The 27,438-nt window shown below is 38.3% G+C and overlaps 1 long non-coding RNA gene across 5 annotated transcripts; it reads right to left on the reverse strand.

Moving 5' to 3' along the window:
• Positions 1–442: 442 nt before the first annotated feature.
• On the reverse strand, positions 443–27,438 carry LOC103940617. Of its 5 annotated transcripts, none has more exons than XR_007255531.1 (3): positions 26,811–27,283; positions 25,066–26,655; positions 443–485 (listed from the first exon to the last, which is right to left on the reverse strand). It is a non-coding gene; the product is annotated as an uncharacterized LOC103940617 (long non-coding RNA). The 5 variants fall into 5 exon arrangements; XR_007255532.1 differs by lacking the exon at positions 443–485 and adding an exon at positions 21,374–21,390; XR_007255530.1 differs by lacking the exon at positions 443–485 and adding an exon at positions 22,026–24,160.

The following is a 27,438-nucleotide window of genomic DNA, read 5'->3' on the forward strand; positions in this document are numbered from 1 at the left end:
AATCTTTCTCAAAATATACCATATTGACCTCCAAAATACCCAAAACGTCCATAAACGTCATTCTGGGAAAGCTACGTGATGGGCCTTTATTTCATCGTCACGGTCAAACGACTTGGTAGAAAAATCTGAAACTTTGATAAAATCATCTTGAAAAACTCACAAACATCCTAGAATCACTCCAAAATTCATCCATTTGGTCATTTTTTGCTCCAGAGGAAGTCGCATGTCTTACATTGAAAATATATAACAAAATATCAAAATTCTACTAAAATATCCAATAAACTATAACTAAGAATAGGGTAAAATATTGGAAGCTTTAATAAAAAGGGCTTGGGTCAACAAATATTTAACCAAAAACCATCCTAAAATGTTATTTAACCAAAAGGGCTCAAAGTTTAATAAAAAATCATCCAAAACTATTGTGTACCTCTTTTGTGCCCTTATCCTCATCTTCCTCATCATCGTCCTCATCCTCATCCTCTTATCTGCACCATGAACAATTTAGAGTGTTAGTATTTTATTCCAATCAGATCCAATAAAGACTTAAGGTCCCGATGATGTACGTACATATCAGGCGTCTGTAAATAGGGGCAAAAAAAAAAAAAGGAACCAAAACATAAAACTGTTTCTGGAGAACCCAAAACATAACACTATTTCTGGAAAAAAAAAAGGAAAAAAAATTAGATACAGTGTTTGTTTTTTCTATGCATAAACAAACATTGTATCTGGAAATAAAAGAACCAAAATCCAGAAACAGTGACTTAGATTCCAGAAATAGTGACTTAGATTTCAGAAACAGTCTATGTTTTAACCTTTGATTCTTTCTTTTCTTTCATGCATCAGTTAATTATATTTAAGAAACAAGATGCTTATTTTGGTTTGAATCCAAATACAATGAATTTTACTATTTCTTTTCTAGCTTACCCTTAAGAAATAGTGTATATATTTTATTTGGATCAATAAATAGTGACTTAGATTTTAGAAACAGTAACTTAGATTTCAGAAACAGTAACTCAGATTCCAAAAACAGTGTTACTTAAAATCTAGAAACAATTTATTTTTACATTCCAAAAACAGTGACTTGTCGTTATTATTAAATGACATGCAGATCTCAAATTTATTTTCTGGAGAAACAAACGATGAACTCCACTAACGAAGCAAAATTGAAAAACAATACCTCGAATACTTTATAAATAATAACGACAATCACGTTTCAACAAAGTAATGCAAAATATTAATTAAATAGCATGAGGATCTATATTTTTGTTTCAAAGAAAAAAAAGACGGTTTGCAAAACAACAATGAACTCTATTAACGACAAAAATCTGGAACTCAACCTAAAAAAGTTAGGGATAAAATAGACAAATCATAATTTATTATAATTAGGCCATTTTTAGTTGGACTACTTTTAATATAAGCCTTGTACTAATCGTTAAACAAAATTTATAACATGGTTTTTTTATTAAAACTAAAACTTTTCAAACTCTTTTAATTAGTTTTCCTTAAAATACATGGTATAATATGGACTCACCAGTACCAAAAGAGTGATTGAAGCCCATTAGTACCAAGAGAGTGATTGAAGCACTTTTGCCCCTCTTCCAGCTATCTGATTCTCCAAGAATCGTTAATGTTTCTTCCGGTGTCGGTAAACTAATGGTATGATCAACATAAAAATATGTTTCTTTGTTTGGGATTCCCTTGACATGATCAAATTTTCACTTAGTTGTTGAAAGTCAAATTATTTTCCTTTTATGAAAAGTATTAGAGAACTCTGTCCTTCATCTGCTTTACAAAAAATATAAGGAATCCATCTGTTTATTTATACGTAAAACACAATTTTGTGTGTTTCGAAATCAAACCAAAACTATCCTGTCTTTCATGTTGTTTCAGAATTTTCCAAATGGATGGGCTAAAGAGGTACTAAGCGATGCCGAGAGACTTACGAAGAGGAAATAGATTCTGTGTTGATTAGATTGTTGGAAGACTTCAAAAAAGGAGACACTGAGATCTGGTTTCCTATTTTTCCACCCTACACAGTGTTGAAGGCAGCTTTGAATGCGTACACTAGGATTCTGGCCAAGAAGTATCCGAATTTTTGCATCAATTGTGTAAGCCCTGGATTCATCAAAACAGATATAACCTTCAATGTTGGCAACTAAACCATCGACCAAGGTGTTGAAAACCTTGTCGGGTTGGCGCTACTTCCCAACGGCGGTCCTACTGGCCTCTACTTTAGTCAGCAAGAAGTCGCTTATTTTTTAGTACTTAATAGTTTATGCACAATGTAACAGACAAAGTTTAGGGACTTTTGTATTAAGGGTATGTGTGTGATCACTTTCCTTAGAGATTTTATATGATGATTATGCAGTGCAAACAAATATTTATATAGATTTTTCTTTGTCCAAGATAAGTAAATGTCAATCCTGCAATTTGAGCATTCGGCAATGAACACTCATGTAATTCTCTTGTATACACAATCTGTTTGAGTTATCATTTGAACTTTGGGCCGAAGGGAAGAAGAGCCCAAAAAGATTAAAGAAAGGAGGCTTGCTCAAAGCCCAACACCAAGCCCATACCGTCCATCTCAAGACCAATTAGGGCTTCCCTATTAATGTAAAGGCAATGTGCTTACAAGAGAAGTGACAACTGATGAAAATCAACCTATTCTCAGCCCAAATGTACTTTTCAATGGCAATACAAGTAAAATACTGATGAGTGACTACCCTTCAATTGCTTTCGGGCAAGAACAAATTCATAGGAAGTCGGGTTAATTCGTCTATAAATGGAGGAAAAGGCCTTAAAGATAAGGACACTCAATCAATCAAACAAACAAATATACAACTTGCCTCTCAGTCAATCAAATACCCAGAAAGATGTGCTTTGTCCAGACTCTGCACCCTTTTAGCCATAGATTTCCCTTAGAAAGACATCTTTTGTCTAGTGTAAAAGCTCTGCTACCTTTCCCAAATGTTGTAGTATCGATTCTCTTATGTCAATTTGTTCATCTTTCACCTCGTTTTAGTACTTGATCCCCTGTAACCACAACGAGAAGAGACCGTAAGACGTTTAGACATTGCCCGACAAGGTGAAATCTTGCTCGATTCTCTTTGTTTTGTCTTTAAATCAATAGATCTGGTGTTACAATGTAATTCCCAGTATATGTTCAAGTCGTTTCTAGTCTTTGGACGATCCAAAGTCCCATCAATGCTCAGATCTAGCTTACTTAGTGGTTTACCATTATTAAGAAGGCTAAATAGGAACCAAACTGGTGACTTAATCAGATATAGACCTTTACGCTTTAAGCATACAAGATAACGAACTAAAAGTCCTTGGTCTCAAGGCATAGAAAAGAACTTAATGTGGACTTAACCCATCCACAACAATCATTTGATAACAAGAAGTCAAAATAACTTAGGGCGTAAGTAATCAGTTTGAATACACTTGTTCTACATCTGTCATATAGAGATGGTAGTGGCTAAGCCTCAAGGCCTACACCCAAGGCCCCACAAAGGCACATTTCAGAACTAACTGTGTCCTCCTCTTGCAACATCTCGACAAGTAGGAGCCTGATAAACAACCAAAGTGCTAACTCCTCGAGAAGCTGTGTGCTAGAGCTAAGGACCCTTCCCAGTGAAATTCCTGCCCGAACATAGTTTTGGCACGCTCGGTGGGACAATAAATCTTGTATGCCAAGAAGACGAAGGAAAGAACAAACTTTTAAGAGAATAACATGGCAGAAACCACCCTAGTACGTGCCAAGATCTAGCATGGCAAATCTCCCCGAAGACTTGCAAGGATCTGTCTTGACGGAAGGCCCGACTTTTTCTGAGAAATCAAGAGGGAATGTCACAAATGAAGACTTGCAGGCTACTATGATAGTTGTCATGAAAAGCATGGAGAAATAATAAGGGGTAAAAAGCACAGGTGCCCGACCCTTTGTTATCTTCACTAAATAGTAGGGGACAGTGCGGGCCAGAAGTAAAGCTATTGTTAGAAGAGCCACAGGCTGATACCATGATTGATACTATTCCCTTTCTACCAGTCCTAGTAAACATGATTAACCTAACATGGGTAGAGAAAGGGAAATGAACGCCACTTGGGAAGTGAGAGCAGAAAGGATGCTAGTCGAGAGACCAACTAAATGAGTCATCAAACTGCCTAAAAAACCCAAGGCTACTATAATCAAATGAGTAGTGCTATGCAGCATTGTTAATGTGAATGCGAACTAGAGGTAACAGCAGCAGGAGCCATCATTGATCAGGAGTTAATCAAGAGAATGGAGAAGAAGGAGCATGAAAACCACGAGAACATCATACGGGCAGCTAAGAAGGAAACCTCTAGGAATGCCTTCCAAAGATTGGGAGGAGACTCTCAGCCTAAAAACTTATTAGAAGTATTCGGAAACTATGAAGCTTCAGAAGAAGTAGAAGACAAGGAGTCCAAGACACTAAGGTGGATGGATGTGAGGCCAACCCAGCCAAGTTATGCCGAGGGAGATGTTAGAATGAAAGGAATGATAGTCAACCTGATCACAAAGAAAATCTTGCCCGACGCAGGCGGAGATGGTATATAGTCAGAAATGACGGAAGGGTTCAAAGGCAACATAAAGCTCACATAAACTCATTGAAAATTCCCACTACTTCAGAAATCTCGAAGAATGTAAAATTCAAAAACGTACCTTATGAAAGGAGAAATCAAACTCATTGGAGGAGTAAGAAGGAAGTGAGGAAGGCAAACAGCAAAACCGAATGAGAGGGAGATCATGTGTTGCAGAACCCCCATCCTGCAAAGTATAGAATCCTGAAGAAAGTTCAGGAAGATATGGTGATGATGCTGACACCTAAGTGGAGCCCGAAGCCAATTTGTTTTGGAACAATCTCGCCCTAGAAAGGGATACCTTCACCATTGCTGGTTGACACTCTCTATGAGAACCCAGTACAGGCGCAGAACTTTGGCATAACTTAAGATGAGGCATTGCCTAAACTAATGCTGCCATAAGAGGCACATGCTTAGTTGGATGAGTTTATGAACCATATTAGGGGTAAAGAGAAAGAGTTACTCGGACCCAATAGCTTCCACATAAACATGACATATGTTTTATCAACCATCTTTCACACCGAGCATGATCAATCTCTCATAATGGAAGGTGAGGAAGCAGGGAAAAGATAATCAAGCGAAATCAATATGTCCGAAATACCAAAGAGGGAGCCCGAGGGAGTGTATCCAGACAAGATGATCTTCTGCCGCCCGAATCTGACCCTGGCCAACCATCTCAAACCCATATATGTCACTGCTCATCTGGAGGGAGTACGCTTCAAGAGGGTTTTGGTTAATGATGGAGTTGCGGTTAACATACTGCCATACAAGTAGATGAAGAAAATTTGCAGGAGTAAGGGAGATTTTATCCCTACATATCTTACAATTTCTATTTTCTCGAGAGCAATCACCACGACTCATGGGATACTGCCTTTAGAGGTTGACTTAGGTTCTAAACAAATCATGCTGGCTTTTTTTTGTTGTAGACAACACTTCCACTTATAGGGCTTTGTTGGGCAAAGATTGGATTCATCAAAGTCTCTCTATGCCATCCACCTTACACCAACAAGTGGCTGTCTACCATAAGGAAGGAGAAACAAGACCTGGGTTCTGGGAAATAATAGAGGCTGAATCACGACCATTCCTTCCCACAGCCAACGTCATAGAAGCCAACTTCTACAATCCCAGTGTTGGGATTTTCAATGTTCAGGAGCTAATAAGAACGACCGCCCAACTAAGGTGATGGCCCAAAAGCGTCTAAAGCAAAGGTTATCTCTTACAAGAGAAGAATGAGATCAGCCCTACATCATCCCAACTTCCCAACGCCATTAATGTCTGAACAAAAAAGGAAGGACTAGGTGGTTACAGGCAGGTCCTTAATAAAGAGATTGTTGATGTATAGGAGAGAGAAAAAACAAGAGAGGGAAAACTCGACCAAAAAAAGAAAAGAATTGGAACAGAGAGGCTTCAAGCAGCCAAATGAATGAAAGAGAAATTTTTGGGGAAGAATTAGAAATGGTCATCTAAATGGCTGAGTGTATATATGACATCGACGAGCCAGAAGACTTGCTCGATAACTTGGAGCTAGTTGATTTTTGTGTGCAGAACCTGATAAACCAGCCCCAGAAGTACAAGACCCCTTGGAGACCATTGACTCGGGAACTGAGGAGGATCCAAGGCCTATATAAGTTAGTGGTTTGTTAGAAACCGAAGATCGGGCAAGGATTGTCAACCTTCTACATGAGTTTAAAGACTGTTTTGCTTGGCACTATATCGAAATGCCAGGTTTAGATGCAACCTTAGTAGAACATAGGATGTCTATCAATGAGGGGTTTAAACCTGTTAAGCAAGCACCACGGAAGATGTCAAAAGAGATCGAGGAAAAGGTCGAAGAAGAGATCGAAAGGCTGATAAAAGCCAAATTTATTAGGCCTGCCAAATATATTGAATGGTTGGTCAACATTGTACCTGTATTAAAAGCCATAACTAAGATAGTTAAATGTTGTGTTGACTATAGAAACATTAATGGAGCCATGCCTAAAGATGAATATCCCATGCCCATGGCCGACCTATCCATAGACGTAGTTGTTAAGCATAAAGTTCTATCTTTCATAGACGGGAATGAGGGATACAATCAAATAAAAATGGCTAAAGAGGATATACATAAAACAGCTTTTAGGTTTACAAGTTATGTAGGGGCATAGGAATATTTGGTAATGCCATTCAGACTCAAAAATGCAGGTGCAACTTATTAAAGAGCAATGAACGCCATTTTTCATGACTTAATAGGCCATAGCATGGAAGTATATATTGATGACATCATGGTGAAGTCCAAAACTGAAGAGCAGCATTTAATAGAAATCAGACAAGCCTTAACAAAAATGAGGATCCACAAGCTAAAAATGAATCCAAAGAAGTGTGTTTTTCGGGTAAGATCGGGCAACTTTTTGGGATTCCTTGTTCACCAAAGAGGAGTGGAAGTCGACAAGAACAAAGCTCGGGCAATAATGGAATCACCTTCCCCCACCAATAAGGTACAACTAACTGCAAAGGCTGCTGTGAAAAATCAACTTTTTGAGGAGGTTCATCGTGAATTTAGCAGGCAAGATTCAGCCGTTAACCCTTTTACTCAGGTTAAAAGATAAGGAAGATTTTGAATAGGGCCCAACACATCAAGAGGCTTTTGACAATATAAAAGCTTACTTAGCCTTTCTACCAATGCTCATGCCACCTCAGATGAGGAAGCCGTTGAAGCTTCATATCTTTATCTCGTAGAGGTAAATTGAGCCTGCTAGCCTAAAACAATGAATGAGGGAAGGAACAAGCCATATATTACCTTAGTAGAATTCTTACTGAGGTAGAGACGAGATATACTTCATTGGCTTTGTACTTTACTGCCTGCAGGCTAAGGCATTACGTGTTGCCTTGCCACATCCACATTATTGCCATGACCGACGTGATCAAGTATATGCTATCAAAGCCAATGCTGACTGAGAGGATTGGAAAATGGATTCTAACACTATCAGAATTCAGCTTTCAATATATGCCTCAAAGGGCGGTTAAAGGGCAAGTAATTGCAGACTTCTTAACAGAGCACCAAGAGTCTCAAGATGAGTAGTGCCCAAAAAACCCAACGCTGCTATAATCAAAGGAGTAGCTATGCAGCAGGTGTTAATGTGAATGCGAACTAAAGGTAACAACAGCAGGAGTCATCATTGATCAGGAGCTGATCAAGAGAAGAGAGAAGAGAGAAAGAGAAACATGAAAACCACGAGAACATCATACGGGCAGTTGAGAGGGAAACCTCTAGGAATGTCTTTCAAAGGTTGGGAGGAGACTCTTAGCCTAAAAACTTATCCGAAGTATTCGGAAACTATGAAGTTTCAGAAAAGGTGGAGGACAAGGGGTCCATAACACCAAGGTAGGTGGATGTGAGGCGACCCCAACCAAGTTATGCGGGGGAGATGTTAGAATGAAAGGAAGGATAGTGAACCCGATCACAAAGAAGAATCTTGCCCGACGCAGGCGGAGATGGTATATAGTCAAACGAGAGGCCTGTCAGAGAGATGGGAGCCTCCATGATCAGAATGGTCCAAAGGCAACATAAAGCCCTCATAAACTCGTTGAAAATTCCCACTACTTTAGAAATCACAAAGAATGTAAAATTCAAAAATGTACCTTATGAAAGGAGAAGTCAACCTCATTGGAGAAGTATGAAGGAAGTGAAGAAGGCAAATAGCAAAACCGAATGAGAGGGAGATCATGTGCCTCAGAACCCCCATCTTGGAAAGTATAAAATCCTAAAGAGAGTTCAGGAGGATATGGTGATTATGCTGACACCTAAGTAGAGTCTGGAGCCAATTTGTTTTGGAACAATCTCGCCCTAAGGGGGGATACCTTCACCATTGCTGGTTGACATTCTCTGTGAAAGCCCAGTACAAGTGCAGAACTTTGGCATAACTCAAGAGGAGGCATTGCCTAAACTAATGCTGCCAGAAGAGGCACATGCTTAGTTGGACCACATTGAGGGCAAGAAGAAAGAGTTACCCAGACCTTGTAACTTCCACGTAAACATGATATATGTTTTATCAACCATGTTTCGCGCCGAGCATGATCAATCTCCCATAATGGAAGGTGAGGAAGCAGGGAAAGGAGAATCAAGCAGGATCAATGTGCCCGAAATGGCAAAGAGGGAGCCGGAGAGAGTGTATATAGACAAGATGATCTTCTGCCGCCCGAATCTAACCCTGGCCAACCATCTCAAACCCATATATATCACAGCTCATCTGGAGGGAGTACCTTTCAAGAAGGTCTTGGTTGATGGTGGAGCTACGGTTAACATACTGCCATACAGGCAGATGAAGAAAATGTATAGGAGTAAGGGAGAGTTTATCCCTACAGATCTTACAGTTTCTATTTTCTCGTAAGCAATCATTATAACTCATGGGATACTGCCTTTGGAGGTTGACTTAGGTTCTAAACAAATCATGCTGGTTTTTTTTGTTGTAGACAACACTTCCACTTATAGGGCTTTGCTAGGCAAAGATTGGATTCATCAGAGTCTCTCTGTGCCATAAGGAAGGAGAAACAAGACCTGGGTTCTGGGAAATAATAGAGGCTGAATCAAGACCATTCATCCCCACAGCCAACGTTGCAGAAGCCAACTTTTACAATCCCAATGTTAGGATTTTTCAATGTTCAGGAGCTAATAAGAATGACCGCCCAACTAAGGTGATGGCCCAAAAGCGTCTAAAGCAAGGGTTATCTTTTACAAGAGAAGAATGGGATCAGCCCTACATCATCCTAACTTCCCAACACCATTAATGTATGAACAAAAAAGGAAAGACTAGGTGGTTACGGTCAGGTCCTTAATAAAGAGATTGTTGGTGTATACGAGAGAAAAAATAAGAGAGGGAAAACTCGGCCAAAAAAAGAAAAGAATTGGAGCACAGAGGCTTCAAGCAGCCAAATGATTGAAAGAGAAATTTTTGGAGAAGAATTAGAAACGGTCATCTAAATGGCTGAGTGTATATATGACCTCGACGAGCCAGAAGACTTGCCCGATAACTCGGAGCTAGTTGATTTTTTGTGTGCAAAACCTGATAAACCAGCCCCAGAAGTACATGACCCCTTGGAGACCATTGACTAGGGAACTGAGGAGGATCCAAGGCCTATACAAGTTAGTGGTTTGTTAGAAACCGAAGATCAGGCAAGGATTGTCAACCTTCTGCATGAGTTTAAAGACTCTTTTGCTTGGCACTACATCGAAATGCCAGGTTTAGATCCAATCTTAGTAGAACACATGATGTCTATCAAAGAAGGGTTTAAACCTGTTAAGCAAGCACACAGAGGATGTCAAAAGAGATCGAGCAAAAGGTCAAAGAAAAGACCGAAAAGCTGGTAAAAGCCGGATTTATTAAGCCTGCCAAATATTTTGAATGGTTGGTCAACATTGTACCTATATTAAAAGCTATAACTAAGATAGTTAGATGTTGTGTTGACTATAGAAACATTAATGGAGCCACGCATAAAGATGAATATCCCATGCCCATGGCCAACCTATCCATAGACGCAGTTGTTAAGCATAAAATTCTATCTTTCATGGACGGGAATGCGGGATACAATCAAATAAAATGGCTAAAGAGGATATACATAAAACAGCTTTTAGGTGTACAAGTCATGTAGGGGCATAGGAATATTTGGTAATGCCATTCAGACTCAAAAATGCAAGTGCAACTTATCAAAAAGAAATGAACGCCATTTTTCATGACTTAATAGGCCATAGCATGGAAGTATATATTCATGACATCGTGGTGAAGTCCAAAACTGAAGAGCAGCATTTAATAGCAATCAGACAAGCCTTAACAAGAATGAAGATCCACAAGCTAAAAATGAATCCAAAGAAGTGTGTTTTTGGGGTAAGATCGGGCAACTTTTTGGGATTCCTTGTTCACCAAAGAGGAGTGGAAGTTGACAAGAACAAAGCTTGGGCAATAATGGAATCACCTTCCCCCACCAATAAGGTATAACTAACTGCAAAGGCTGCGGGGAAAAATCAACTTTTTTAGGAGGTTCATTGCGAATTTAGCGGGCAAGATTCAGCTATTAACCCCTTTACTCAGGTTAAAGGACAATGAAGATTTTGAATAGGGCCCGCCACATCAAGAGGCTTTTGACAACATAAAAGCTTACTTAGCCTTTCCACCAATGCTCATGCCACCTCAGAGGAGGAAACCGTTGAAGCTTCATATCTCTATCTCAAAGAGGTCAATTAAGCTTGCTGACCCAAAACAGTGAAGGAGGGAAGGAACAAGCCATATATTACCTCAGTAGAATTCTTACTGAGGTAGAGACGAGATATACTCAATTGGCTTTGTACTTTACTGCCTGCAGGCTAAGGCATTACATGTTGCCTTGCCACATCCACATTATTTCCATGACCAACATGATCAAGTATATGCTATCAAAACCAATGCTGATTGGGAGGATTGGAAAATGGATTCTAGCACTATCAGAATTCAGCTTTCAATATATGCCTCAAAAGGCGGTTGAAGGGCAAGCAATTGCAGACTTCTTAATAGAGCACCAAGAGTCTCAAGATGAGGTGGTTAGCATCTCAGGAACTCTAGAAGTGCCAAGTTTATGGATCCCGCCAAACAGAGCCTGTTCGGGCAAGGAAGAATGGGTCCAGCAAGAAGTAAAAAGAATAACTAGCCTCTAGATCACTCATTGGAAACTATATTTTGATAGATCTTGCACTCAGAATACTGCGGGAGCTGGGATTGACATCATCGATCCCATAGGCTCTCACAATTGTTATTCATTCCTCTTGGATTATCAAGAGATTACCAACAATCGGGCAAAATATGAGGCACTGATAATTGGCTTAGAAATTCTGATGGAGTTGGAGGCAACCGAGGTTGAAGTATTTGGCAACTCAGAATTGGTGATCAACCAACTAAATGGAGAATACAAATGCAGACACATTACTATGGCTGGTTATTTCTTGGCAACCACGCAATTATTGAGATATTGGGGTGATAAAATTTCAATCAACCATATCCCCATTGAATCAAATACAATAGCCAATGAAATGGCTTAGTTGGCTATTGGAGTGCAGATCCAAGAAAGAAGGTTCGAGATAGAAGTAGAAGTGTAAAAGAAAAATCTCCCTTCTATCTTTGATAGAGGATTCAGCTTGGATGTAATGACCGAAGAGCCTAAGATAGAGGATTGGAGGCCACTTATTAATCAATACTTGGAAGATATTTTTTTTCCCACAGGTAAGAAGAACAAACAAGAAGCCACTAAATATGTGTTGTGGGAAAAGAATCTATTAAGAAAGACTCCGAATGGGTTGTTGCTGAAATTTTTAGGCCGAGAGGAGTCTACAAGAGTCATGGCTAAAGTGCATAAGGGGATCTATGGAGTACACCAAGCCAGAACCAAGATAAGGTGGCTACTAAGAAGATATGGCTATTTCTGGCCCGAGATGGAGAAAGATTACAAAGCTTATGCCTGAGTATGTGAAGAATGACAGAGACATGGGCTACTCCAACATGTGCCCTCAGTACCCTTGAGCCTTATAGTTAAACCTTGACCCTTCAGAGGATGGGCAATGGACTTTATCGGGCAAGTTCATCCAGCTTCTAGCAAGGGACACACATTCATAATTATGACAACATATTACTTCACTAAATGGGTAGAAGCTTTAACAGTGAAGACCATAACCTCAACTAGTGTTGAAAAGTTCATTGAAACCAAGATCTTAAATAGATTTGGAGTGCCCGAGACAATTGTCATAGACCGCGGGCTATCTTTTATTTCAAGATAGGTAGAAGAATTCACAAGTAAGTCTAAGATAAAGATGATTCGGTCTAGTCCTTACTACCCCCAGTCAAATGGTCAAGCAGAAACCAGCAATAAGAATTTGGTTAACATTATCAAAAGAATGGTGGCAGATAGTCCAGAAAAGTGGCACGAGAAGTTAGGAGATACTTTGTGGGCTTATAGAACTTCCAAGAGGGCTGGAATGGGGACTACTGATGCGAGAATTATACGCACACAAATTAACCCTCTTGTTGTCAAATTGTAGTAAGGATGCAAGTAGGGATCGTTCTAGACCGGGGATTAGGAGGGCTTGCTAAAACCTCTAAATTGACTCAAAAACATAAAAACAAAGTTAAAAACGTTCACAAAGACTCAAAGGACTCAAAACAGGTTCAAAAGACTCAAAACTGCCTAAAAACACTAACTAGGCAGTTTCTGACCTTAAACACAAATTTGGACGAATTTAAGATTAAAGGTTGATTCAAAACACTTTAAAACACAAATTAAGACACTTTAACACTAAACTAGACTCAAAGAATGCAAAACTAAAAGTTAAAACACTTAAACAAACCTAAAACCCAAAACAGCAACTAGAAGACTCAAAACTGCCTAAAAACCACTTTCTGGGCAGTTTTGAGCACCTACACTAATTTGGACGAAATTGGATGAAAACTTGAATCAAAATACTTAGAAACACAAATCAAAACACTTTCTAACTAATCTAAGACTTCAAATTAAAGGGGGATTTGTTTTGGAGGAAAATTGAAATAACGAAACAAGTTAATAAACTAGACAGAATGTAAATATGAAATTGATGAAATGGAATGAATGGATGCTAGCCAAGGGGTTCATCTCCACACATGTTACACTTGCATAATAAAAAGATTTCCAATTGCATTTCAATAAATTATGAAACTCATCATCCCGGGTTAATTAGGTCCGCTTAAATTAACCTTCAAATCTTCCTAACGTTATTGAATTGGATGATTGCATACGACAACCCAAAACATTTCCCACAAGTCCCCTACATGATTGCATAATAGAGATACAAGCAAGAATCATTACGCTCTATGAAAATTATAAGTGTTGACGAGACATTCGTTACTATGATTGCATTAAACTTATGCCAAGAATTCGTTTAACGCGATTGTTTATAAGCAACCTCCACTACTTGTGAATATAAGTTCGTAACTATTAGGTGAAACTCACTTATATTCTAGCGTCATATTCATGCATGAAAATTAAGCGTGCACTCTCAATAAACATACATAAATAGGTTATCAATCAAACAGTTAAACAAATTGAATCCACGACTTATGAAATGCAATTAGAAGTAATCAAATCAAAACGCAAGCATAAACATATATTTCGAATCCCCCCTAGCCAAGGGGGGGTTTAGTTCCTCATGATACAAAACAAAGAGAATCAAAGAAACACCTAAACATTCCAACAACTCAAACTTGAATTGTATGAACGTTTAGGCCCTCTTCTCTTCCATTCCTCATTCGTACAAAACAAAGAGTATTGAAATTAAACATTGAAATCAAAGAAACACCTAAACATTCCAACAACTCAAACTTGAATTGTATGAACGTTTAGGCCCTCTTATCTTCCTCTTCGTTGTAGCACAAGGTCTAATGGATAGTTTGATGGTGTGAATGATTTGGGGAGTGGTGAAAATGGAAGGAGGAGGCCACGGCAATGGGATGATTTCTGGTGTGGTGTTTGGATTATTAGGGAGAGAGCATGGCACAAGGGAATGGTTGGTGTTTGTGACTGAATTGTGTATGGAAGAATGAGATGAATTGAATGAATGCAATGCATGGTTTTATAGGGAGAGAAGGGATGGGAGAACATGTGAATGGCAGCTAGGAATGATTAAAGAAGGGAATGCATGTGTAATGACAACTAGATTGGTTGGTGGAAATCTGAAAATGGATGGGAGAGGGAACATGACAGCTAGGTAAAGTGAATGTGGCTGCATGTTTGAATGATTAAATGATGCATGTGGGTTGAAAATGCATGTGCAATGATTCTTTGGTGCTGAAAATGCATGTGTAAGCATGTGTTGGCTGAATTAAAGAATGTGAGGGAATGATGAAAGGGGAAACATGACAGCTAGGTTGAATTATGAAGAGTGAATGCATGTGGCTGATTTATGTGAATGATTATGGGTGATTATGATAAGTGATAAGTGGTGATGATAAGTGTATGATATGTGATTATGATAAGTGATAAGTGGTGATGATAAGTAATGATATGTGGGAGTGTGGCTGAAATGAATGAGTGGAATGTTGGAATGTTATGCACGGCTAAGGATATAGGAAAGGTTTAAATGTCCTAAAACTAAAGGGAACAAGGTTCCAACACTTTGGTCTTCAATTAGGTCTTCAATTTCGTCCAACACTTTGGCTCCAAGCATAGGCTATCCATCCTTAGCCCAACAGTGCTCCAAAAGTCTCCAAAATGCATCTTTTTGCTCCTTTAGCCCTTTGGACCTACAAACACACGAAAATAGCTTAAAGTACTAAAATAACTAAAGAAACATAACGTAAATGCACGAGAACAAGCCATTTAAATCGCATGAATATGCTCCTATCAAATACCTCCACACTTAGCTTTTGCTAGTCCTCGAGCAAAACAAAACAAAAGAAACCAAAAACAAAACGACACTGAACAAGAAAAACACAACCTAAACCTTCCAACAATCGTCTCAGGGATTTCCAATGTACATGACAAGTTAAAAATCATTATTCCCTCAGATTTTAGCCATCTTTACACTTAAGTACATTTTTAATCATAGTCACCACATACTAGTTCACAATTAAGCATTTAAAACCATGATTTGAATGTAGTAACATGCCTTAGAGAATTTCCTCAATTCCTTACTAGAATGCACTCTATTTTCACACAGATTTTCTGACTACACACCCTACACTAGTTATATGTGAGAGATTGATGTAAACATGAAAGACTAGTACCTCACATATGTTATAACAAAGAAAGCATTTTCTGGATTTACGATAATGACATGAATATGATCTCATGAATGGAATGCTACTACTTAGAATGAGAACCAGTGATTCCATAAGCTCATATCAATTCCAAACTCCACATTTTGAAACACATAACACTCAAGATAGAAGTCAAAGGGTTGTAACGGGGCTAGGGTATTGGCTAACAATGAAAGGTGATGGATAAACAAACATTCTTAAAGCAATAGTGAGCAAAGTATTGAATTAGGCACTTAGAATTCCCTTAAGAACGCAGAAGTCAACTTTGAACACCCAAGGGAAAGTCACACAAAACTTAGGGCCATATTCAACTTTTTGGACCCTTTCTTCAACCATCAACGCTCGTGAGTTCATTCTTACTTATTTTCACTCTTTTTTTTTTTTTTTTTTTTTTCTTTTTTCTTTTCTTCTTCTTTTCTTTTTTTGAATCTCAAAACATACATATAAACGTAAGAACAAACTTTTACTCCCCCACACTCATTTTCTTGCATAATGTAACTCAAAAGGAATTCATTTAAGTCATGCTCACTATACTTTAAGAACAAGGGTATAGGAAAGTCCTACTCTAGGCTAGGTGAGGAAAATGTGGGTAAACAAAGAATAAAGGCTAAACAAGGCTCAACGGGGTTAAAAATTACAACATATACGAAATATGGGAAGTAAGGCTATTTGGCTATGGTGGTGGTTACACAACTTCATCTTGATATATGTTATGCAATTCAATGTCATGCTTTGAATGAAACGGATATAAGTTCTAGCATTTAGTTCTATCATGATATAATTGCATTCTAAGTAGCAACCAAGCAAGGAATAATGAGATCATGCAACAACTTTAGAAAACAAAGAATCACAGATTATAACTCTCCAAAGAAGGTAATGGCTCGAGTCTCACAGGGTTGTAGCGTTTGTTTGAGTTCTTTCCTTCAAGCATGTTACAAAAACGAATTTTTCTTTTATGATTGCATGTGAAGTCATACATTATAACCATAACCAAGCATATACCAAGAGTAAATCAAACTTTTCTCTATGTTCATAACTCTTTTTAACAATCATGCAATTACAAACCAAATCCTTATCATTGTGTTGGAAGGTACCCTAAGACACAAACACACAAAAACGACTCAAAACACTCTTTTTAGGCTTTTCAAAACATGTTTTTCAAATTTTTATGTGATTTTCGGAGTTATAAAAACAGAACATACTAAAACACTTTAAAACAACTTAAAAACACCTTAAAACAGTAAGGAACAACATTTGAAGTTATGGGTGATAAAATCCCACGAATTTGCATAAATATACTTAGTTATCCCCCCACACTTAAATCAAACATTGTCCTCAATGTTTTAAGCATAGATTCACACAAAACATAAGTAAACACACAAAAAGCAACTAAACATACTAAACATGGCAGAATGTAGTTAACAAAGAGAAGAGTTTAGAGACGCAAATCTGTTTATAGAGTGTAAATTCCATCTTCTCCTTGGTAATTGCATTGAGGCTTGGATCTTTGTGATTCCACAGGCTTACTCTTGAACTGCGCTGCTCCCATCGTTGATTTTCCTTTGTGCTACTCTTGAACTGGGCAGCAGGCTTCCTTTGGTCTCCCCCGAAGGTCTGAGCTTCCTCCTTTTATCTGTTTCTTTGTTCAATCTCTCCAATTCGTATTGAAGAGGGTTAGAGGATAGCTCAGCATATGCAGTTGTTGCTTGTCTCCACATGCTTCAATGTGTCATTTTCACTTGCCTTACTTGCTCCCCTTTGCAGAAGTGGTCCCTTCTCTGGAAGTGTATCAACCGTTGAAGATGACTACTCGAGAGCAACGCTAGGTAAGCAATCAGGAAAGGGATTCCCGGCCGTCGGAAGACTGACTCCAAGTGCCGGCTGATTGCTTCTTTTACTTTGCTATGCGAGTAATAACAAAGACAAAGGAAAAGACAGGGAAAGAGCATGATATGAGATACTTTTGCTTTTGACCTTGATGATATGAGATACCTTTGCTTTTGAAGAAGCGGTGAATGAATCAGCACATGTATTTGTTGTGCTGTTTCCTCCTGGGTCATCTGTACTCCAGGCATCTGGTATCATCTTTGGGGAAGAAGAAAGAATTGAGTATTTCGAAAGGCTTTGCTGGGAGTGCGCCCTCAAAAGTGAGGAAGAGTTGGGCATTTTCTTCAGGTTTGCCTTGCCATAAAAGATGAAGGTCGACATATATAGGGATTTCCCAATAGCAAGTGGTGGTATTGTTCTTTTACCCTTGTCGACAACGTTTTGATCCCGCAAATCCGGCTTTTTGAAATAGTGACGCCTCTTCGATTTCTGAACGACGCCTCTTCGATTTCTGAGCAGGCGCCCCTTCGATTTCTGAGCGACGCCCCTTCGTTTTCTGAACGACACATAGTAGTGCGGATGCGGCTCTTTTGACAAAGCTGCATGCGTTTTCTGAAAAGTAGAGAAAGCGTCGTCGAACTTTGCGTTTGTCGGCTAAAGATGTGTAGTTGCGATGATGGCCTCCACGTGTTTTCACTTTGTCAGAGATCTTTTGACAAAGTGAACACGTTTTCTGAAAAGTAGAGAAAGCGTCGCCGAACTTTGCGCAGGAAATTCCGGCTTTTTGAATTGGTGGACGCGTCGCCTTGGCTTTTTATAGAGCTACCGATCACCTCAAACATACACACTCTGAAGACTGCCCATTTTTGAAAATTGTCTCCGGCCCTTTGAAATTTAACTCCATCCACCCCTTCTCTTGAACACCTTTGAAAAATGGCAAACCCATCGAACCTTAGCTTAGAATTGAGTCTCAGCAGTGATACGGGCGCGCCGCGTCAAGGTAACGTATGGCACCCTTCTTTCTTATCTTCTAACGGTCCTCTTACAGGTGAAGACTCCGTGATGCAGGATGCCACAACAGCTACAATAGTAGCTAGGAACCTCCTCACTCCCAAAGATAGTCAGCTGCTTTCAGGACGGTCCGATGAGTTGGCCGTTCAAGAATCCCTCGCACTTAGTGTTCAGTGTGCGAGCTCTGTGTCCAACATGGGCCAACGCCTGCTTGCTCGGTCCCGTCAAGTGGAATCATTGATGGCAGAGGTGGAAAATCTTAAGCAGGAGATCAAACAGCTTAAGTACGAGAATAGAAGTTTGCATGTGCTTGCAAATAACTATTCGTCGGGCATGAAGAGGAAGCTTAATGAGCTGCAAGAATCTCAAGGTCGCGTTCAAAGTGACCGTTAAAGGCTTGCGTCTTTCTTCCAGAGGCACCTTTTTCCTGGGTCATCTAGCGTTCCACCCAGTATTGAGGCCTGGAATGCTCTAGCTCCGATGCCTCCCGCTCCGATGCCTTCCGCTCCAATGCCTTCTGCTCCGACGCCTCGTAGTGGGGCTTCACGTAAACATCCTTTGTGAAGGCTCCATCTTTCTCCATGTTTAGTATCTTTTCTTTTCTTTTTTATTTTTTTATTTTTTTTATTTTTTATGAACATGCTTTGTTTTATTCAGTGCATTGGGTTGCCTCCCAAGTAGCGCTTTCTTTTACGTCTTGCAGCCGGACGAAGAACCCAATCACTCCAGGATATGTTCACGAATCGGATGAGAACTACGAGTCATGAACTAGTACCTAAAACAAGAAACAAAACAAAATTAAGAATCTGGAAAAATAAAAACAAACGAAAATAAAACAATCCAAGGGATTAGCAAAGTTGCTAATCCCCGGCAACGGCGCCAAAATTTGATGCGAGAATTATACGCACACAAATTAACCCTCTTGTTGTCAAATTGTAGTAAGGATGCAAGTAGGGATTGTTCTAGACCAGGGATTAGAAGGGCTTGCTAAAACCTCTAAATTGACTCAAAAACATAAAAACAAAGTTAAAAACGTTCACAAAGACTCAAAGGACTCAAAACAGATTCAAAAGACTCAAAACTGCCTAAAAACACTAACTAGGCAGTTTCTGACCTTAAACACAAATTTGGACGAATTTAAGATTAAAGGTTGATTCAAAACACTTTAAAACACAAATTAAGACACTTTAACACTAAACTAGACTCAAAGAATGCAAAACTAAAAGTTAAAACACTTAAACAAACCTAAAACCCAAAACAGCAACTAAAAGACTCAAAACTGCCTAAAAACCACTTTCTGGGCAGTTTTGAGCACCTACACTAATTTGGACGAAATTGGATGAAAACTTGAATCAAAATACTTAGAAACACAAATCAAAACACTTTCTAACTAATCTAAGACTTCAAATTAAAGGGAGATTTGTTTTGGAGGAAAATTGAAATAACGAAACAAGTTAATAAACTAGACAGAATGTAAATATGAAATTGATGAAATGGAATGAATGGATGCTAGCCAAGGGGTTCATCTCCACACATGTTACACTTGCATAATAAAAAGATTTCCAATTGCATTTCAATAAATTATGAAACTCATCACCCCGGGTTAATTAGGTCCGCTTAAATTAACCTTCAAATCTTCCTAACGTTATTGAATTGGATGATTGCATACGACAACCCAAAACATTTCCCACAAGTCCCCTACATGATTGCATAATAGAGATACAAGCAAGAATCATTACGCTCTATGAAAATTATAAGTGTTGACGAGACATTCGTTACTATGATTGCATGAAACTTATGCCAATAATTCGTTTAACGCGATTGTTTATAAGCAACCTCCACTACTTGTGAATATAAGTTCGTAACTATTAGGTGAAACTCACTTATATTCTAGCGTCATATTCATGCATGAAAATTAAGCGTGCACTCTCAATAAACATACATAAATAGGTTATCAATCAAACAGTTAAACAAATTGAATCCACGACTTATGAAATGCAATTAGAAGTAATCAAATCAAAACGCAAGCATAAACATATATTTCGAATCCCCCCTAGCCAAGGGGGGGTTTAGTTCCTCATGATACAAAACAAAGAGAATCAAAGAAACACCTAAACATTCCAACAACTCAAACTTGAATTGTATGAACGTTTAGACCCTCTTCTCTTCCATTCCTCATTCGTACAAAACAAAGAGTATTGAAATTAAACATTGAAATCAAAGAAACACCTAAACATTCCAACAACTCAAACTTGAATTGTATGAACGTTTAGGCCCTCTTATCTTCCTCTTCGTTGTAGCACAAGGTCTAATGGATAGTTTGATGGTGTGAATGATTTGGGGAGTGGTGAAAATGGAAGGAGGAGGCCACGGCAATGGGATGATTTCTGGTGTGGTGTTTGGATTATTAGGGAGAGAGCATGGCACAAGGGAATGGTTGGTGTTTGTGACTGAATTGTGTATGGAAGAATGAGATGAATTGAATGAATGCAATGCATGGTTTTATAGGGAGAGAATGGATGGGAGAACATGTGAATGGCAGTTAGGAATGATTAAAGAAGGGAATGCATGTGTAATGACAACTAGATTGGTTGGTGGAAATCTGAAAATGGATGGGAGAGGGAACATGACAGCTAGGTAAAGTGAATGTGGCTGCATGTTTGAATGATTAAATGATGCATGTGGGTTGGAAATGCATGTGCAATGATTCTTTGGTGCTGAAAATGCATGTGTAAGCATGTGTTGGCTGAATTAAAGAATGTGAGGGAATGATGAAAGGGGAAACATAACAGCTAGGTTGAATTATGAAGAGTGAATGCATGTGGCTGATTTATGTGAATGATTATGGGTGATTATGATAAGTGATAAGTGGTGATGATAAGTGTATGATATGTGATTATGATAAGTGATAAGTGGTGATGATAAGTAATGATATGTGGGAGTGTGGCTGAAATGAAGGAGTGGAATGTTGGAATGTTATGCACGGCTAAGGATATAGGAAAGGTTTAAATGTCCTAAAACTAAAGGGAACAAGGTTCCAACACTTTGGTCTTCAATTAGGTCTTCAATTTCGTCCAACACTTTGGCTCCAAGCATAGGCTATCCATCCTTAGCCCAAAAGTGCTCCAAAAGTCTCCAAAATGCATCTTTTTGCTCCTTTAGCCCTTTGGACCTACAAACACACGAAAATAGCTTAAAGTACTAAAATAACTAAAGAAACATAACGTAAATGCACGAGAACAAGCCATTTAAGTCGCATGAATATGCTCCTATCAACTACACCTTACGTTCTAACCTTCGGGCAAAATGTCGTGATTCCAATGTGGATTAACGTGAGTTCGGTCAGAATTCAGAACTAGTTCGAGCTACACAGTGAAGAATACATTGAGGCTATGTGTCAAGGAATTGAAGATTTAGATGCAGCCAGAATTGAAGCCTTAGACAAGATTCAAGAAGGAAAGAAAGTTGTTGCTCGAGCATACAACAAAATGGTAAATTTGAAGACTTTTGAGGAATGAGGCTTAGTATGGAAGGCGATCTTGCCCTTGGGAGTCCAAGTAAGAGGCTTTGGGAAATGGAGTCCGACTTGGGAAGGTCCTTTCATTATTCATCAAGCACTAGATAAGGGCGTCATTATTTGGCCGATTTAGAGGGAAACTTACAGAAACATCTAGTTAATGCTAAATTTCTAAAGAATTATCATCCAGCCTTATAGGATGTTAGGGATTGTTACATCAAAGAGGTTTAAATGATTTGAGAGATCTAAAGACAATTAACATCTTCATCACAGTTAAGTACAAGCTAAAGTACAGAAAAACGACATTTTCATTTCATTAAATGATGAAGTTACATGGAGATTCTACTCAGCTCATCTGAAGCAACTATCCTAAGACGGTGTGCTGGCGTAAAAATGAAGATTCTACTTAGCTTATCTGAAGCAATAAAATCCCTCTGCATCCATGCTTAAAGGGCCCATAAAGCTATGTGTGTGCACTCAAGCCTCTGTGGAATGGAAAATTTAGGGGCAGATACTGAGGTTGAGGCCCATTACTGATCTCATGGTTGAACCCATCATTTGAATCAATGAAAAGCTGATGGATACTTTGACGCTTGAGAATGAGGCTTGGGCTGATGATGGTCCTCCTAGAAACTTTGATATTGATCCCAAAGCATACACCTATGATAATGAAGTGACCAAGAATGCAAAAGCTAGGATTAGCCTTAAGCATGTCGCTTTTTGCAGCTACTGAAGCCTGAAATATCCATGCAGGTCCCAAAGAAAGCACCCACCCCTTATCAAAGAAAAACTCAGTACATAGGCGGTGAGGGCCATATAACAAGTGGCAAATGGTGGAAATCTCCTCACCAATCTCACAAAAGGGCTGAGTTCAAACTCAAGGTGCCATCAAGAGTTGTAAAAATTAAGGAGGATTTTCTGGAAAATATGAAGGTTCTGAAAATTTTGAGAAAATTAGGAAATTCAAAGCTTAAAGTTATTAAGGTGTTTAACCAAGTAGTCGAGTAGGAAATTTATAGTGGACAATCAACTTAGAGATATGATTCGTGGGTTAGCACAAGGGTCTGGAAATGCACTAATTGTTTTAATTAATGAAAGTTTCGAGGAAGATGCATGTCGGTTTAATCATTATTAGCGTCTCGAGATGCCAACTTAACAATGATTAAAGGGGGCACTGTTTGGGTTAACATTTGAACTTTGGGCCAAAAGGAAGAAGGGCCCAAAAAGATTAAAGAAATGAGGCTTACTTAAAGCCTAGCACCAAGCCCAAACCGTCCATGTCAAGACCAATTGGTGCTTCCCCATTAATGCTAAGGCAAGGTGCTTGCAAGAGAAGTGAGAACTGATGGAAATCAACCTACTCTCAGCCCAAAAGTACTTTTTAGTGGCAATACAAGTAAAATATTGATGACTCACTACCCTTCAATTGCTTTTGGGCAAGAATAAAGCTACAGGCAGTAGGGCTAATTCGTCTATAAATAGAGGAAGAGGACCCAGAGATAAGGACACTTAATCAATCAAACAAGCAAATATACAACTTACCTCTCAATCAAGCAAATACCCAGAAAGCTGTACTTTGTCTAGACTCTGCACCCTTTTAGCCATAGATTCCCCTTAGAAAGACATTTTTTGTCTAGTGTAAAAGCTCTACTACCTTTTCCAAATGTTGTAGTATTGATTCTCTCATGTAAATTTGTTCATCTTTTGCCCCATTTTAGTACTCGATCCATTGTAACCACAAGGAGAAGAGACCACAAGACGTTTAGACCTTGCCCGACAAGGTGAAAGCTTACCCAATTCTCTTTGTTTTGCCTTTAAATCAATAAATCTGGTGTTACAATGTATTTCCCAATATATGTTCAAGTCGTTTCTAGTCTTTTGACGATCCAAAGTCCCATCAGTGCTCAGATCTAGCTTAGTTAGTGGTTTACCATCATTAAAAAGGCTAAATGGGAACCAAACTGGTGACTTAATCAGATATGGACCTTCACCCTCTAAGCATAAAACATAACAAACTAAAAATCCTTGGTCTCAAGGTATAGAAAAGAACTTAATGTGGACTTAACCCATCCACGACAATCCTTTGATAACAAGAAGTCAGAATAACTTGGGACGCAAGTAATCGACTTAAATACACTTGTTCTACATCTATCATATAGAGATGGCAGTGGCACGCCTCTGCACTCAGTTAGTTTTGATTATGAGCCTCAAGGCCTACACCTAAGGCCCTACAAAGGTACCTGTCAGAACTAACCGTGTCCTCCTTTTGTAGCATCCCGACAAACAGGAGCCTGAAAAAAAAAAACCAAAATGCCAACTCCTTGGGGAGCTGTGTGCTCGAGCCAGAGACCCTTCCCAGCGAAATTCCTACCTGAACACAATCCTTGTAATCTTTTCATACGCCTATTAGTTAATGCATCGTCTCCTAGATGCAAAAGAGCATAAAGTCAAGTGGAGTGAAACATTGAATTTTAGTCCTTGTCTCGTCTCGTCCCATCCCATAAAATTGCTTTAGCTAGGAAAAAATGGTAGGTTATGCATTAAAAGAACAAACAACGGTAGGACATGCATTGAAACTCTAAACTCAGTTTATTTTCATTTTGATAATGGATTATGTGCAAATTTCATTTATGTTTTGGAACTAATTTCTTTTTGCTAGGGTTACAATGTAGCCTAACTATGAATTCTTAATTTCTCAGTTTAATTATAAATGAATTTTCATTCAATTTGAGTATCACTTTACTGTGCTTACGTGCTTGATTTTAATCTTGATGATTGGTCACCACTTTTGAGTTGAATTGAGTGTATGTGATCCGAGTTAACACAAATGCCATGTTGATTCGATTTTAGCGTCTTACAAATAGTACCATAAATTCCTTGATGTAGATGTCATACACTAGGTTTCATGTGGTCTCTTAGTAGTTCCTAAATAGTAATGAACTAGCATGAGTGCCTGCGCGATCCTGCGGGTTTTAAAACTGTATAAAATATGTCGCAAGTTTTAAATATACATGATAAGCCGTACTACTTGTGTATGTGTGGAAATCCAATTACAACCCTATCTAAAATAAGAAACAATGAGTAGAGTTGAACTTCCTTAATCAAATGAGTTTGTTTCTTCAGTTTGTTCCTCCTTTCTTCTCATATGGAGCTGTTTTCATTTATCATGTTAGAAATTGGAAAAATAGAAGTTAATGTGAACAAATGACGGTTGGATTTATTAAAAGGATCCTCTTGCTAAAGATCAGAACAATAAAAGGACTAACAGGATCCTCTTGCTAAAGATCAGAACAATAAAAGGACTAACGGAAAGTTAGAAAAATGACTTACGCAGTTGAAAACTGTTGGCTTACCAGGTCCTGCATTGACGAAAACATTAGGCATTATTAACCAAACATGTAAAGTTTATGTCAAATTTTATATTATGTGTGGTTTGAACTATGGATGATAACAATGAGATAACTGAACATATGTGTGGTTAATGGACAGACGGTGTTTCGGAGAAAAGTCTCTCTATCTTGATATTCAACACACAAAATTTTAAATATAAAGGATTTAGCATATTTAAACGATAAGTGCATGAACTAATTAGGCTTAAAAAAATAGATTCAAGTAGATAGAAGATTAAAATTGAGAACAACACAACAAAGTTGGAGTCAGTCGTTGGAAAATGAAAGTTGATTTTTGTTCCTCTATGTTCCTATTATAAAAAGTAACAACCTTTTTTATGATCAGTCCCAAATTTTAGATAATGGCCATTGCTTATTAAATTCGTATATATAGATAACTTGCACGTTGCCGTGGGAATGTGAAATAGATTATCAGTATTGTATATAACTGTTAGAATAATGGACTAAATGTGTTATAAGCTTTGTGCCTATATATGTAAAAACTATTTACACAAAGTATAACTGTTAGAAGAATGGACTAAATGTGTTACAATGCAGAAATGCTGATTACGAAAACATGCACAACGCAGATATGCTGATTACGAAAACATGCTTACCTATAGGACAAACAAATGTGACGTCAAATGCGTAAAAAAAAAGAGAATCACACACTTATTCTCAATGTACTCAGAGATCTTGACCTGAAATCCAAAACCAAATCTTCAATTGCAATGAAACAAAGGGCTTATTAGTCGTTTGAAAGCTCTTCTATAAGAAGCACTTATACTTTCAAGCGCTTTTGCTAGAAATGTTTTTACTTAAAACATGTTTGAAGTTTCTACCAAGGACCAAATGCTCCCTTAAAAAAACATAGAAGTGCTTCTTGAAGCATCTGACATTAACAGAACAGAAACTGAAAAATGAAAAGCAAGTGACTTGTACATGAAATTATGTTCACTCCAAAAACTACACTATTCAACTTCAAAACGCAGGAAAAATGAATATTTTGATAGAAATTTCAAAGAGGATAATTAAACTACAAAAACATAATTATAATGCATGCATCCGTACCTGGCAATCAAGAAGGCAAGAAAGAAGCTGTTGCAAAGCAGGTAATTGACTTAGTAAATATGTGCTATCAAAAGACAAAAATCAGAGCATGCTAAACTTTTTTGTGCATTCATTGGTTCATTGTTAAAAATAAATAAATAAAAAATTGCAGAGGAGATTTTTTACCTAATTTTTCAGAAATAATGGTGGAGCTGCAGCTGCTGCAGTCTTATTATGTGGAGTTTTTCATGTTAGAATCTCAAGTAGAATAGACTTACATACAGTTGTTATAAAATAACATTTGTATAACACTTATACCAAGATTTACCCAAATAACATTTGTATAAAATAACATTTGTATTTAATCAGATCACAAACAATCCCATGATATCTCCCAAATTCTTGAGGGCATAAACACATACAATTATCAAGCAGAACACATAACTATTAACCCACTCCTCCACTGCTTGACCCCTTTGATCTGCAAAACCAAACAAAAATTTTCAACCAAAAAGAACTAATTTAACAAAGCAAATACAGTATACAAAAACAAATATTCAATTTAGCTTCATTTAGATTACAGGAAGTCCATTCAAACAACCAAAAGGATATAAATAAAAATATTCAAGAACCAACCTTTTTCAAAGATCACTGGTTCTAGGCGTTCAAACCAAAAAACTAAAGACAGTTACCTGAATTAAATGAAAATTAAAACATAATTAATTTACTCTTAACCATGGTTTTTTTCAAGAATCAGAAAAACCTAAAAATATCCCAAACAATCCCAAATTTTGGAACTGCTTTAAGCCAACTTCCCATGAAATTACAGTCGCTTGAGAAATCTTCTTCAAATCAGGCCGGAACAGGTATCGTACACTGCGTTTCTTAGAAATCACTAAAAAACTGGAATCAGCGCAAAAGCACAAGGGATTACGGTGGTGGTTCTCGGTTTTGCTGAGAGGGAGAAGGAGAGTTGCAGAGGGGGGACAGATGGGAGAGGTAAAGAGTAGTGAGGGATGAGAGAGAGTGACAGTGTTGGGAGTTGGGGAAGTCTGAGTAGGGTAGAGAGAAGTGAGGGTTGAGTGAATTAGTGGGGGTGTAATGGTGAGTCAGATGGATTGGATGGCTGATAGAAACCGAAGGAAAATTCTAAAGATCCAGCTGGAGGGCATGCAAGACAGAAGCAAAAGGAAAACCGTATAGAGGGTGGGTCGATGTTTGACACGTGGAAAGGTCAAGTGAAAAAATGCGGTCGAAGCAGAAA

Source organism: the organism of the source record quoted next, unplaced genomic scaffold, assembly GCF_019419815.1.
Source record: "Pyrus x bretschneideri cultivar Hongxiangsu unplaced genomic scaffold, Pyrus_bretschneideri_v1 Contig94, whole genome shotgun sequence".
Classification (NCBI taxonomy): domain Eukaryota; kingdom Viridiplantae; phylum Streptophyta; class Magnoliopsida; order Rosales; family Rosaceae; genus Pyrus; species Pyrus x bretschneideri.